At 42.1% G+C, this 12,337-nt stretch overlaps 1 protein-coding gene across 3 annotated transcripts in view; it reads right to left on the bottom strand.

The window, feature by feature from the left end:
- Positions 1-11,417, bottom strand: part of Cd84 (CD84 molecule) — a 94,073-nt gene extending 82,656 nt beyond the window's left edge. For 2 of the 3 annotated variants that reach the window (XM_052200094.1, XM_052200095.1), the window contains exon 1: positions 11,126-11,417. The gene's annotated coding sequence lies outside the window, so the exon portion shown is untranslated. The remainder of the gene's footprint in view (positions 1-11,125) is intronic. The other variant, XM_052200092.1, reaches the window with a different exon arrangement.
- Between the last annotated feature and the right edge of the window lie 920 nt (positions 11,418-12,337).

The raw sequence follows: 12,337 nt of genomic DNA, 5'->3' as shown, positions 1-12,337 counted from the left end.
GCAAAGTTTATAGGACCATTTGTGTGAAGAATCTGTGGTGACTGCTCACCTGGAGCTGAAGAACTGGGTGTGATTAACAAGAGACCAGCACCATTATTATAAAAATCTTTGCTTTGCTGGGACAATGAATGCTGGTCAACTGAGGATGAAGAATCAGCTGTGAATAAGAAGAGACTAGCAGGGATAGAGAGATGGTTCAAGTGGTTAAGAGCACTGACTTTCTTCCAGAAGTCCTGAGTTCAATTCCCAGCAACTATATGGTGGCTCACATGGTTTGGATTCCCTCTTTCAGTGTGTCTGAAGACAGCTATATCATACTCATATTAAATAAATAAATAGATAGATAGATAGATAGATAGATAGATAGATAGATAAATAAATAAATAAATAAGACTAGCATTGCTGACATGAAGTCTTCTGGGGAATGCTTCCTCAGGGTCAGCACACAGAAGTTGTGTTCCAGAAGTGGCCAAGGTTGTACCTTTTCCTGTCAGCTGAACTTAGTTGTTTAAGAGTCACCCAGTTGGTACTGGTTTTGAAGGCATGAAAGAGTCACGGAAAACAGCTGAGGCCTGGCACTGTGTGGTAGGGCTGGATTACCCCCAAAAGACAAGGTGAAGCTATAGGTGAAAGTGTAGTCCAGTTTCAGAAAGGGACCCCAGGATTTTGGAGATACCATGACCATGATAAGAATAGCAGTAGCAGTGGAGTGGAGTCAGCTAGAGCCTAGGGGACAAGCTGTGTGCTGCAGAGGGCAGAGCTGGAGAAGTGAACTAAGTCCTGAGGAAGAGCCCAGAAGATCATGGATGAATCCCTCATAATTGGACATTGAATAATTTAAACCTTTGGAGTTTGGTTTTGCTTATTCAGATTGTGACTGTGAGTTGGTTCTTCTTTCTTGACATAAGAAAGTAATTTATTTTGGATTTGATGGGAGCCCTCAGTAGAAAAACTTTGAAACTTTTGATTTTAAAAGGACTAAATTTTAAAAAATACTTAAATGTTTTTAAGTGTTTGAATTTTTAAAGCCTTGGTACTTTTAAAATTTGGAGTGTTTATATTATAACATTGATATTAATGTATGATCTTGGAAAGAACAAGGAAAGAAAGGTTGTTGGATTCCATAGCTGCCTGCAGCTACTACGAACTGGGTTGCTGGAACAGAAGCTGAGGGATAGATGAGGAAGGGGCTAAAAGAAAAAAGGCCAGGACAATATTTCACTGATCAAGGCCCAGAACTTTAATGTTGGTCCGACCTTTTAACAGTTTGGGCAAAACCTTCCCCCGAGATTCAAGGAGATATCTGAGAAATTGTTGGCTCCTCTTCTCAGCGGGTCGCCTGCTGGGTTTAAAGGACTTCATGTCTTACAGGTCCCAGGATGTTTCCAGGTGAGACTGCCCTGATCACACATGATATGGTATAGAATAGAGAGTTTATTTAGGGTATGGGGAGGGAAGTTAAGAGGGTAGTAGAGGCAGAGAGAGGCAGAGAGAGTAGAGAAGTAGAGGCTGGCCATGACCACGTGGAGAGAGGGGGAAAGGAGGAAGGGAGGGAGGGATGGATGGAGGGAGGGAAAAGCCCAAGAGGGCAAGAGGATAAGAGAGAGAGGAGGGGAAATCAGCCCCTTTTAGAGTGGACCAGACCTACCTGGCTGTTGCCAGGTAATTGTGGGGAGGAGCTTAGACAGAATCTTAACATGTTGTCCCTGAATGTATGTCTATGCACCACATTTTTGTTTGGTGTCAGTGGAGATCAAAAAAAGTGTTGTCAGATTCAATGAAAGTAGAGATACAGATGGTTGTTTGCTGCGAATGGAACCTAAATCCTCTGAAAAAGTACCAGCCAGTTAATCACTTAATCATCTCTTCAGCCCCTCCAGGGGCACAAGGTTCAATGAAGAGTGGTAATTTGCTTCCCTCTAGTGACTTAACTGCCTTCAAAGGCCTTACACAATACTTGGAGGTCAAGAGTTCAACATCAGAATCACATTAACTGGGACACTCAGACCTTAAGAAATCCATGGTGGATCTGAAGGGCCATCAGTGGTGGAACCAAGGCGACACAGGGTCCAGTTAGGCCCTGCGCCCACGACCACTGACCTTCGCTGACCAGCTGGGCGGCAAGCAGCTGCGGTTCTGCGGAGCCTTTCGCTGCACGGAAGCCACTTCAGAACTCGGCTTCCCGCCAGTCAGGAGAGACTCACCTCCATCTTGATTCCGGGCTCCAGAGATCGGTCAGACTGAGGTACACAAACATAATCCTAGGCCCAACACCGCAGGGGTCTGAGCCTGACGGGCGTTGGCCTGCACCCAGGCCCTGGGCTGTTCGAGTGGCCATCGGGGCGCCAACCCAGCCAGGAGTTTTTTTTTTGCCCTGGCCGGCGCACGCGCCGCCATTTTGCCTACAGGACCCAGAGTGCTTGGGAGGGCAGAGACTGCTAACAAGCGTAGCCTGAGGCTAACAAAACGGGGGTCTAGGCCCCAAAAGGCACAGGACTGACCCCAAGAACTGGGCGGCTTTGGTGGGCCATCTGTGTGTCAACCCGCCCAGGAGGTTATTAGCACAACAGACTCTCCCGGTGCTTTCGGGGAGCGCGGACGCGCACGCCCGCCATCCGGGTCACCTGGCGGACCCAAATAACAGTCATAGCCCTAGGGGAACTTTGCTCGGACCTTGGCCTCCCAGGCTTTTGCCTGGACTCAGGGCCCGGGCGACAAGGCTAACCTAGTGTGCGCCAGCCCGGTTGGGGAAATCGGCTGCCCAGCGGAGTGAGTGGAACACAGAGGAGGTCACAGCAGCATACACCTTCGGAACTCCCTGGGGGTGCACACGGGTTCCATCTGGCCCACAGACACAATCTGGGGCAAGGCCTCAGGCAGAAGCCCTCAGGTCAACTCTCTCCGCTTCAGATCAGCCTGGGTGGCCGCCACATCTCCAGGTCCCTCAAGAGGCTAGTGGGGGCTTCCGGGCGGCCAGCTGGGAGAAGTCGGTGTGCTCCAATAAATCCTGCGGGCCCCAGCGGGAGCCTTCAGGTGCCTGCTTCGGGATCTGAACAGCCTGGACAACAGCACCCTGTCTACAGGCAGTGCAGAGTGTAAGCTGTGCACCAGAGGCCAACGGGGAAGGGGCAGCTTGCACTGGTGAGTCCAGCACTGACAAGACCAAGTAACACCAGTGAGAGCTAGATGGCAAAAGGCAAACGCAGGAACGTCACTAACAGAAATCAAGGCAATATGGCAACATCTGAACCCAATTCTCCTCTACCAGCAAGTCCTGGATACCCCATCACACCAGTAAAACAAGATTTGGATTTAAAATCACTGGTCATGATGCTGGTACAGGAACACATGAAGGACATTCAGGAGAAAATGGATCAAAAGTTAGAAGCCCTTGCAAGGGAAACACAAAAATCATTGAAAGAAATCCAGGAGAATACAAAAGCCAACAAGGAGGAAATGCAAAAAACACTTAAAGAAATACAGGAGAACTTTGGTCAACAGGCTGAGGTCATGAAAGACGAAACACAAAAATCTCTTAAAGAAATACAGGAGAACTTTGGTCAACAGGCTGAGGTCATGAAAGAAAAAACACAAAAATCTCTTAAAGAATTACAGGAAAGCACAAACAAGCAAGTGAAGGAGCTAAGCAAAACCATCCAGGATCTAAAATCAGAAGTAGAAACAACTAAGAAAACTCAAAAGGAGACAACTTTGGAGATAGAAAGCCTTGGGAAGAAATCAGGGGACAGAGATGCAAATATCAACAACAGAATACAAGAAATAGAAGAAAGAATCTCAGATGCTGAAGATTCCATAGAAACCATGGACTCAACAGTTAAAGAAAATGCAAAATGCAAAAAGCTTGTAACCCAAAATATCCAGGAAATCCACGACACAATGAGAAGACCAAACCTAAGGATTATAGGCATAGATGAGAGTGAAGATTTACAACTTAAAGGGCCAGCAAATATCTTCAATAAAATTATGGAAGAAAACTTCCCTAACCTAAAGAGAGAGATGCCCATGAATATACAAGAAGCCTACAGAACTCCAAACAGACTGGACCAGAACAGAAATACTTCCCGTCACATAATAATCAAAACACCAAATGTTCTAAACAAAGAAAGAATATTAAAGGCAGTAAGAGAAAAAGGCCAAGTAACATATAAAGGAAGACCTATCAGAATCACAGCAGACTTTTCACCTGAGACTATGAAGGCTAGAAGGTCCTGGGCAGATCTCATGCAGACTCTAAGAGAACACAAATGCCAACCAAAACTACTATATCCAGCAAAACTCTCAATCACCATAGATGGAGAAACTAAGATATTTCACGACAAAACCAAGTTCACCCAATATCTATCCACAAACCCAGCCCTAAAAAGGATAATAGGAGGACAACACCAATACAAGGAGGGAAACTTCACCCTGAAAAAAGCAAGATAGTAACCTTTCATCAAACCCAAAAGAAGTTAAGCAATCAAATTTAAAAAATAACGTCAAAAATGATAGGAAGTAACAATCACTATTCCTTAATATCTCTTAACATCAATGGACTCAATGCCCCAATAAAAAGACACAGACTAACTGACTGGATACGTAAACAGGACCCTTCATTTTGCTGCTTACAGGAAACAAACCTCAGGGTCAAAGACAAACACTACCTTAGAGTAAAAGGCTGGAAGACAATTTTACAAGCAAATGGTCTCAGGAAACAAGCTGGAGTAGCCATTTTAATATCAGATAAAATTGACTTTCAACCCAAAGTCATCAAAAGAGACTCTGAGGGACACTTCTTGCTGGTCAAAGGAAAAATACAACAAGAAGAACTCTCAATCCTGAACATCTATGCTCCAAATGCAAGGGCACCCTCTTTCATAAAAGAAACTTTGTTAAAACTCAAAGCACACATTGCACCTAACACAATAATTGTGGGTGACTTCAACACTGCACTTTCCTCAATGGACCGATCAGGAAAACAGAAACTAAACAAGGACACAATGAAACTAATTGAAGCTTTGGACCAATTAGATTTAACCGATATATATAGAACATTCTATCCTAAAACAAAAGAATATACCTTTTTTTCAGCACCTCATGGTACCCTCTCCAAAATCGACCATATAATTGGTCACAAGACAGACCTCAACAAATATAAGAAGATAGAACTAATCCCATGCCTCCTATCTGATCACTATGGAATAAAAGTGGTCTTCAATAGCAACAGAAACAACAGAAAACCCACATACACGTAGAAATTGAACAATACTCTACTCAATGATACCTTGGTCAAGGAAGAAATAAAGAAAGAAATTAAAGACTTTTTAGAACACAATGAAAATGAAAACACAACATACCCAAATCTATGGGACACAATGAAAGCAGTGCTAAGAGGAAAACTCATAGCCCTGAGTGCCTCCAAAAAGAAAATGGAGAGAGCATACGTTACCAACTTAATGACACACCTGAAAGCCCTAGAACAAAAAGAAGCTATTTCACCCAGGAGGAGTAGAAGGCAGGAAATCATCAAACTCAGGGCTGAAATCAATCAAGTAGAAACAAAGAGAACCATACAAAAAATCAACAAAACCAGGAGCTGGTTCTTTGAGAAAATCAACAAGATAGATAAACCCTTAGCCAGACTGACCAAAGGGCACAGAGAAAGTATCCAAATTAACAAACTTAGAAGTGAAAAGGGAGACATAACAACGGAAACTGAGGAAATCCAAAAAATCATCAGATCCTACTACAAGAGCCTGTACTCAACACAACTGGAGAATCTGGAGGAAATGGACAATTTCCTTGACAGATACCAAATACCAAAATTAAATCAGGACCAACTAGATCATCTGAACAGTCCCATAAAGCCTAAAGAAATAGAAGGAGTCATAGAAAGTCTTCCAACCAAAAAAAGCACAGGACCAGATGGTTTCAGTGCAGAATTCTACCAGACCTTCAAAGAAGAGTTAACACCAATACTCTTCAAACTATTCCACAAAATAGAAACAGAAGGAACACTACCCAATTCCTTCTACGAAGCCACAATTACGCTGATACCAAAGCCACACAAAGATCCAACAAAGAAAGAGAACTTCAGACCAATTTCCCTTATGAACATCGATGCAAAAATACTCAATAAAATTCTTGCCAACCGAATCCAAGAAAACATCAAAACGATCATCCACCATGATCAAGTAGGCTTTATCCCGGGAATGCAGGGTTGGTTCAATATACGGAAATCCATCAATACAAACCACTACATAAACAAACTCAAAGAATAAAACCACATGGTCATTTCATTGGATGCTGAAAAAGCATTTGACAAAATTCAGCATCCTTTCATGCTTAAAGTCTTGGAGAGAACAGGAATTCAAGGCCCATACCTAAACATAGTAAAAGCAATATACAGCAAACCGGTAGCCAGCATCAAACTAAATGGAGAGAAACTTGAAGCAATCCCACTGAAATCAGGGACCAGACAAGGCTGCCCCCTTTCTCCTTATCTTTTCAATATTGTACTTGAGGTACTAGCTCGGGCAATTCGACAACATAAGGAGGTCAAAGGGATACAAATTGAAAAGGAGGAAGTCAAACTATCATTATTTGCAGACGACATGATAGTCTACCTAAGTGACCCAAAAAACTCCACTAGAGAGCTCCTACAGCTGATAAACAACTTCAGCAAAGTGGCAGGTTATAAAATCAACTCAAGCAAATCAGTGGCCTTCCTATACTCAAAGGATAAGCAGGCTGAGAAAGAAATTAGGGAAATGACCCCCTTCACAATAGCCACAAACAGTATAAAGTATCTTGGGGTGACTCTTACCAAACATGCGAAAGATCTGTATGACAAGAACTTCAAGACTCTGAAGAAGGAAATGGAAGAAGACCTCAAAAAATGGGAAAACCTCCCATGCTCATGGATCGGTAGAATCAATATAGTTAAAATGGCCATTTTGCCTAAAGCACTATACAGATTCAATGCAATACCCATCAAAATCCCAACTCAATTCTTCACAGAGTTAGAAAGAGCAATTATCAAATTCATCTGGAACAACAAAAAACCCAGGATAGCTAAAACTATTCTCAGCAACAAAAGAAAATCTGGGGGAATCAGTATCCCTGACCTCAAGCAATACTACAGAGCAATAGTGTTAAAAACTGCATGGTATTGGTACAGTGACAGGCAGGAGGATCAATGGAACAGGATTGAAGATCCAGAAATGAACCCACACACCTATGGCCACTTGATCCTCGACAAAGAGGCTGAAAACATCCAATGGAAAAAAGATAGCCTTTTCAACAAATGGTGCTGGTTCAACTGGAGGTCAGCATGCAGAAGAATGCGAATTGATCCATCCTTGTCTCCTTGTACTAAGCTCAAATCCAAATGGATCAAGGACCTCCACATAAAGCCAGACACTCTGAAGCTAATAGAAAAGAAACTGGGGAAGACCCTTGAGGACATCGGTACAGGGAGAAAGTTTCTGAACAGAACACCAATAGCGTATGCTCTAAGAGCAAGAATTGACAAATGGGACCTCATAAGGTTACAGAGTTTCTGTAAGGCAAAGGACACCATCAAGAGGACAGATCGGCAACCAACAAATTGGGAAAAGGTCTTCACCAATCCTACATCAGATAGAGGGCTAATATCCAATATATATAAAGAACTCAAGAAGTTAGACTCCAGAAAACCGAACAACCCTATTAAAAAATGGGGTACAGAGTTAAACAAAGAATTCTCACCTGAAGAACTTCGGATGGCGGAGAAGCATCTTAAAAAATGCTCAACTTCATTAGTCATTAGGGAAATGCAAATCAAAACAACCCTAAGATTTCATCTTACACCAGTCAGAATGGCTAAGATTAAAAATTCAGGAGACAGCAGGTGTTGGAGAGGGTGCGGAGAAAGAGGAACACTCCTCCACTGCTGGTGGGGTTGCAAATTGGTACAACCACTCTGGAAAGCAGTCTGGCGGTTCCTCCGAAAACTGGGCACCTCACTTCCAGAAGATCCTGCTATACCACTCCTGGGCATATACCCAGAGGATTCCCCACCATGTAATAAGGATACATGCTCTACTATGTTCATAGCAGCCCTATTTATAATTGCCAGATGCTGGAAAGAACCCAGGTATCCCTCAACAGAAGAGTGGATGCAAAAAATGTGGTATATCTACACAATGGAGTACTATTCAGCCATTAGAAACAATGAATTCATGAAATTCTTAGGTAAATGGATGGAGCTAGAGAACATCATACTCAGTGAGGTAACCCAGACTCAAAAGGTGAATCATGGTATGCACTCACTAATAAGTGGTTATTAACCTAGAAAACTGGAATACCCAAAACATAATCCACACATCAAATGAGATACAAGAAGAAAGCAGGAGTGGTCCCTGGTTCTGGAAAGACTCAGTGAAACAGTATTTGGCAAAACCAGAACGGGGAACTGGGAAGGGGTGGGAGGGAGGACAGGGGAAGAGAAGGGGGCTTACGGGACTTTCAGGGAGTGGGGGGGGCTAGAAAAGGGGAAATCATTTGAAATGTAAATAAATTATATCGAATAAAAAAAAAAGAAAAAAAAAGAGTTCAACATCAATTTTAAGGAAGCATAAGTATTCAGATCATAACTTTCTGAACTTTATACATCTATATAAAACATGTAAAACATACTTTTTGATTCTATATTAATACTCCCACTCAAAATACATTTCTTATAAAGGTATTTTTATGATAAAATTAATCAAATAAATTTGTACTTAAATTTCAGTTTTGGGTAACCCTGACAAACTTATATGTCACAAAATTGCATGCTTTATTGGTTTAATTCTTATGGAATACAAAATTTTGACTTCTAAATTCTTCACAGATATCAAAAGATACAAAATATCTTAAGTCTTAAATTCTGAGAGAGATGACAACACTTGATAGGACAACAGTGTTTCACTTTCTTCACATGAATGAAAACGAGAGATAATTTGAAGTTGTGTTTTTAAAGCCACCAGAGAGCTATGGAAACAACAGTCCACCACGACGTATAATTCCATGAGCCAACAGCCACCAGCCATTTCCCCACTGTATAGGGCAGAGAGAGAAGAGACTGAGTCTATGCATGGGCTGAACACTGAGCTGGGAGCAGGCACGGCAGGGAAGGGGACTAAAAGAATAACTGAAGTTGTAGAGTGCAGAGTGAAAGTTGGACACACGAAATGGTCTTTAACACAACACGGATTTTTTGTCCATAGGACAGGAATGGGTGGGAGGTGAGGGAATCAGAGTGAGAAGTAGGAAGAGGAAAGTCACACATTCGGGTTTAAAGGCTTTAATTGGCTTTATCTGTGGTTCTGGTTCCAGGAAACCTTTTATTTCAGAAAACAGAGTAAGTGTTCCAAGGAGCTGAGCAGAAGCAGCTGGTTTTGTGGACAGAGAATCTGAGGGAGGCAGAGTCACTGAACAAGGAGTAGACTGGGGCCTCAGCTTTGCTTCTAAAGCTGTTTTCCCTAAAAGCGAGGGCAGGAGGCAAAGCAACAGCAAGGTAACTGGTGAGTACTGGATCACTTTACATTATTATTATTATTGTATTTTATTATCATTTATTTCTTTTTGTTACATATTAAGGAAAACATAACCTTATTACCATGCCAGCTGATCCTATCTTGTCAGAGTTGAGGGCCATAGCTCGGTGGTGGAGATGGGCTACCACGAGCGAATTTGATCTCCAGCATCACTAAAGCAAACAGCCCAGAACAAGAATTACCACACGAAACAACCCAAACTGGCCCGTTTGGAAAATGTTGCTGTTACTTCTTTCTCTTTTGATTTTTGAAACCAGGTAATAAGATAGTCAGTTAGGGAGCTTGGTACAAATGACTCCATTTCTAAGTCCAGGTTTGGGAACTTAATTCCAAACAACAGTGCCATATTGTAAAAATCATTGCTCATTCCTGCTTCTGGGAGAGCCTTCCATGGCTCTCTCTCTCTCTCCCTTAACTAATTTGCCAGAGTGTGTAAAATACCACACTGAAGTGGCAAGATTGGGAACTGAAAAGCTCTGCCACTATCTCTCAGATCTGAAAAAACAAATATTTGCCACTGAGTTGATCAATGGTCCAGAAGGGCCACACCCAAGGAACTGGGCTAAAGCAAAAAAGGTTTATTAGGTCTTACTTATATTGAAACTCCGCCTGACTAAGCTCCATCCCTAACTACACTGAAGAGATCACGGTCTTACCACATCTGCCTGATAGAAAAAGGAAGCAGGTTGACTGACAGAATATACACAACTGGAAGCCTTGGCTTCCTCTATATACAGTGCCTTCAATTAAAAAATTACACACACACACACACACACACACACACACACACACTATGACTGATCAGAGTGACTGCTGACTGCCTGGTCTGGTCATAAATGAAGCGTCTGTATCCCTCCAAGGCTCAAGAAACATCACAGAAGAAGGAGTGGGAAGACCCTAAGAGCGGGAAGGAGCAAGGGGAGCAGAACAGCAGGGCTGCTGCATATTTGAACTCCCGGCATCCTTGATTCCCTGCCTGAGTTTGGTTTTCTTTTTAGCTGACCAAGTCTGTGATACAGAACACTTGTTTTCATTTTCCGCACCTCTGATCCCTGGGGACGGGGAAGGAGATGGTGATGCTCTCCGTGCTCACTTGCCTCCCATTTTCCACTCCAGTACCTGTCAATATGCTGTCACAGAAGCAGGGAGGGTTCCAAGGCTCCAACCCTCCCTGAAGCCTTACGTGCAGGTCATGGCCGAGGTAGAGGGAGAGAGCTTTCGTTAGTGGTGTAACCATGGGTATGGCGCACATACTACTAGAAACAGATTCCCATCCGTGCTCCTGCACATCTTAATTAAACTCTTAGGGACACACACACACACACACACACACACACACACACACACACAAAGTTTGCAAAATAGAAATGGGGTTCAGTCAGAAAGAGAAAGTGAGAAATGAAAGAGTCACTAGGAGAAGACATGATTGAAGTACATCATTTTGAAACCCATTAGTATGTACAGTTAAGATATGCCAATAAAACATTTAGAATGCCATTGACAAGCAAGAGGAGAAAGAGATAAAGCAAGGGTTTGCAGAGTACCTGTGTGATTCCCAGCATGTATGAGATCCTGGACTCAACTCACAGCATTCTTCCTCAGTGAGAAAGAGAAGACTCAGATGATGACGTAAAAGAACACTTTAACCATCTCAGTAATGAAAATATTTTTTTAAATTAAGCATAAATAATAATGTGAAAATTATTGTCTACATCAAATTTGGCTTATACTTAATGAAAGAAAGGATATTAAAAGGGGTATTGCCCTAACTAAGATTATCAGAAAAGAGTAAAAGCCTGTGTCTGCTCAAGAACAGAAAGGCCTGTCTGATAGGAGAATCAGTCAACAGTATGTGTAAGTAACTCACAGAAGTGTAAGCCAGAATGCAAATAAGTATTGAAACTTGCAAACACAAGCAAATATTTAAATGTATACCACCAGGGATCAGAGACACAAAAAAGAAAACAAATGTTCTTTATCATGTACTTGACCAGCTAAAAATAAAACAACCTCCTATCCCCAATCCCAGATACTGTAGTGCCAAGTGCTGGTGAAGAAGTGGGAAAAGAGGAATTTTAATGCACTGACAGTGGGAATATACATTTTGCAAAAGAACTACATACACTCAGGAATTGAATATTCCATAATTTTCCATACAGTAATTCCACCTTGGTAGCCACTCAGAGCACATCTATGGATACAAAGACATGAAAAGCTGAGAGTGGAATTGTTCACAATAGATTTTCACAACAACCAGGACTTAAAAAAAAACCTCAATATCCACAAGGAAATTGGGCCAAGAAATCTCCTACAAACCATCACAGAAATATACCAAAAACATGACATATCCATAGAATATAACACTCAATTTAAATGATGCAACTAAAGCCACATATACAACTTGAAAAGGTCTAAGGAGTACCATGTTGAATAACAGGCAAAACACCTGAATGGCAGAATAATATATCTATTTATGTAGCTTTAAAGTAATTTTGGATATGCACATATACTTGCAAACACAAGCAAATATTTAAATGTATACACAGTGAACCAAAGGGCACAAATTATGAGACAGTCAGAGACTGTAATGGTTTGCATCTGATCATCCCATACAGGTTCATTCTAACGTTTGTTTCTCAGAGGGTAATGGTATTTAGAGGCTTCTGAACTTTAGGCAGTGAGGCCAGCCTGCCTGAAATGGTCACAAGGAGGGAGCCTTTGAAGACTATACCCTGCCCACAGCTCCTGCCTCGCTC

The sequence above is a fragment of the Apodemus sylvaticus genome, chromosome 12 (assembly GCF_947179515.1).
Source record: "Apodemus sylvaticus chromosome 12, mApoSyl1.1, whole genome shotgun sequence".
Taxonomy (NCBI): domain Eukaryota; kingdom Metazoa; phylum Chordata; class Mammalia; order Rodentia; family Muridae; genus Apodemus; species Apodemus sylvaticus.
The sequence above is the reverse complement of the archived record's forward strand: the minus strand, read 5'-3'. Positions and strand labels throughout refer to the sequence as shown.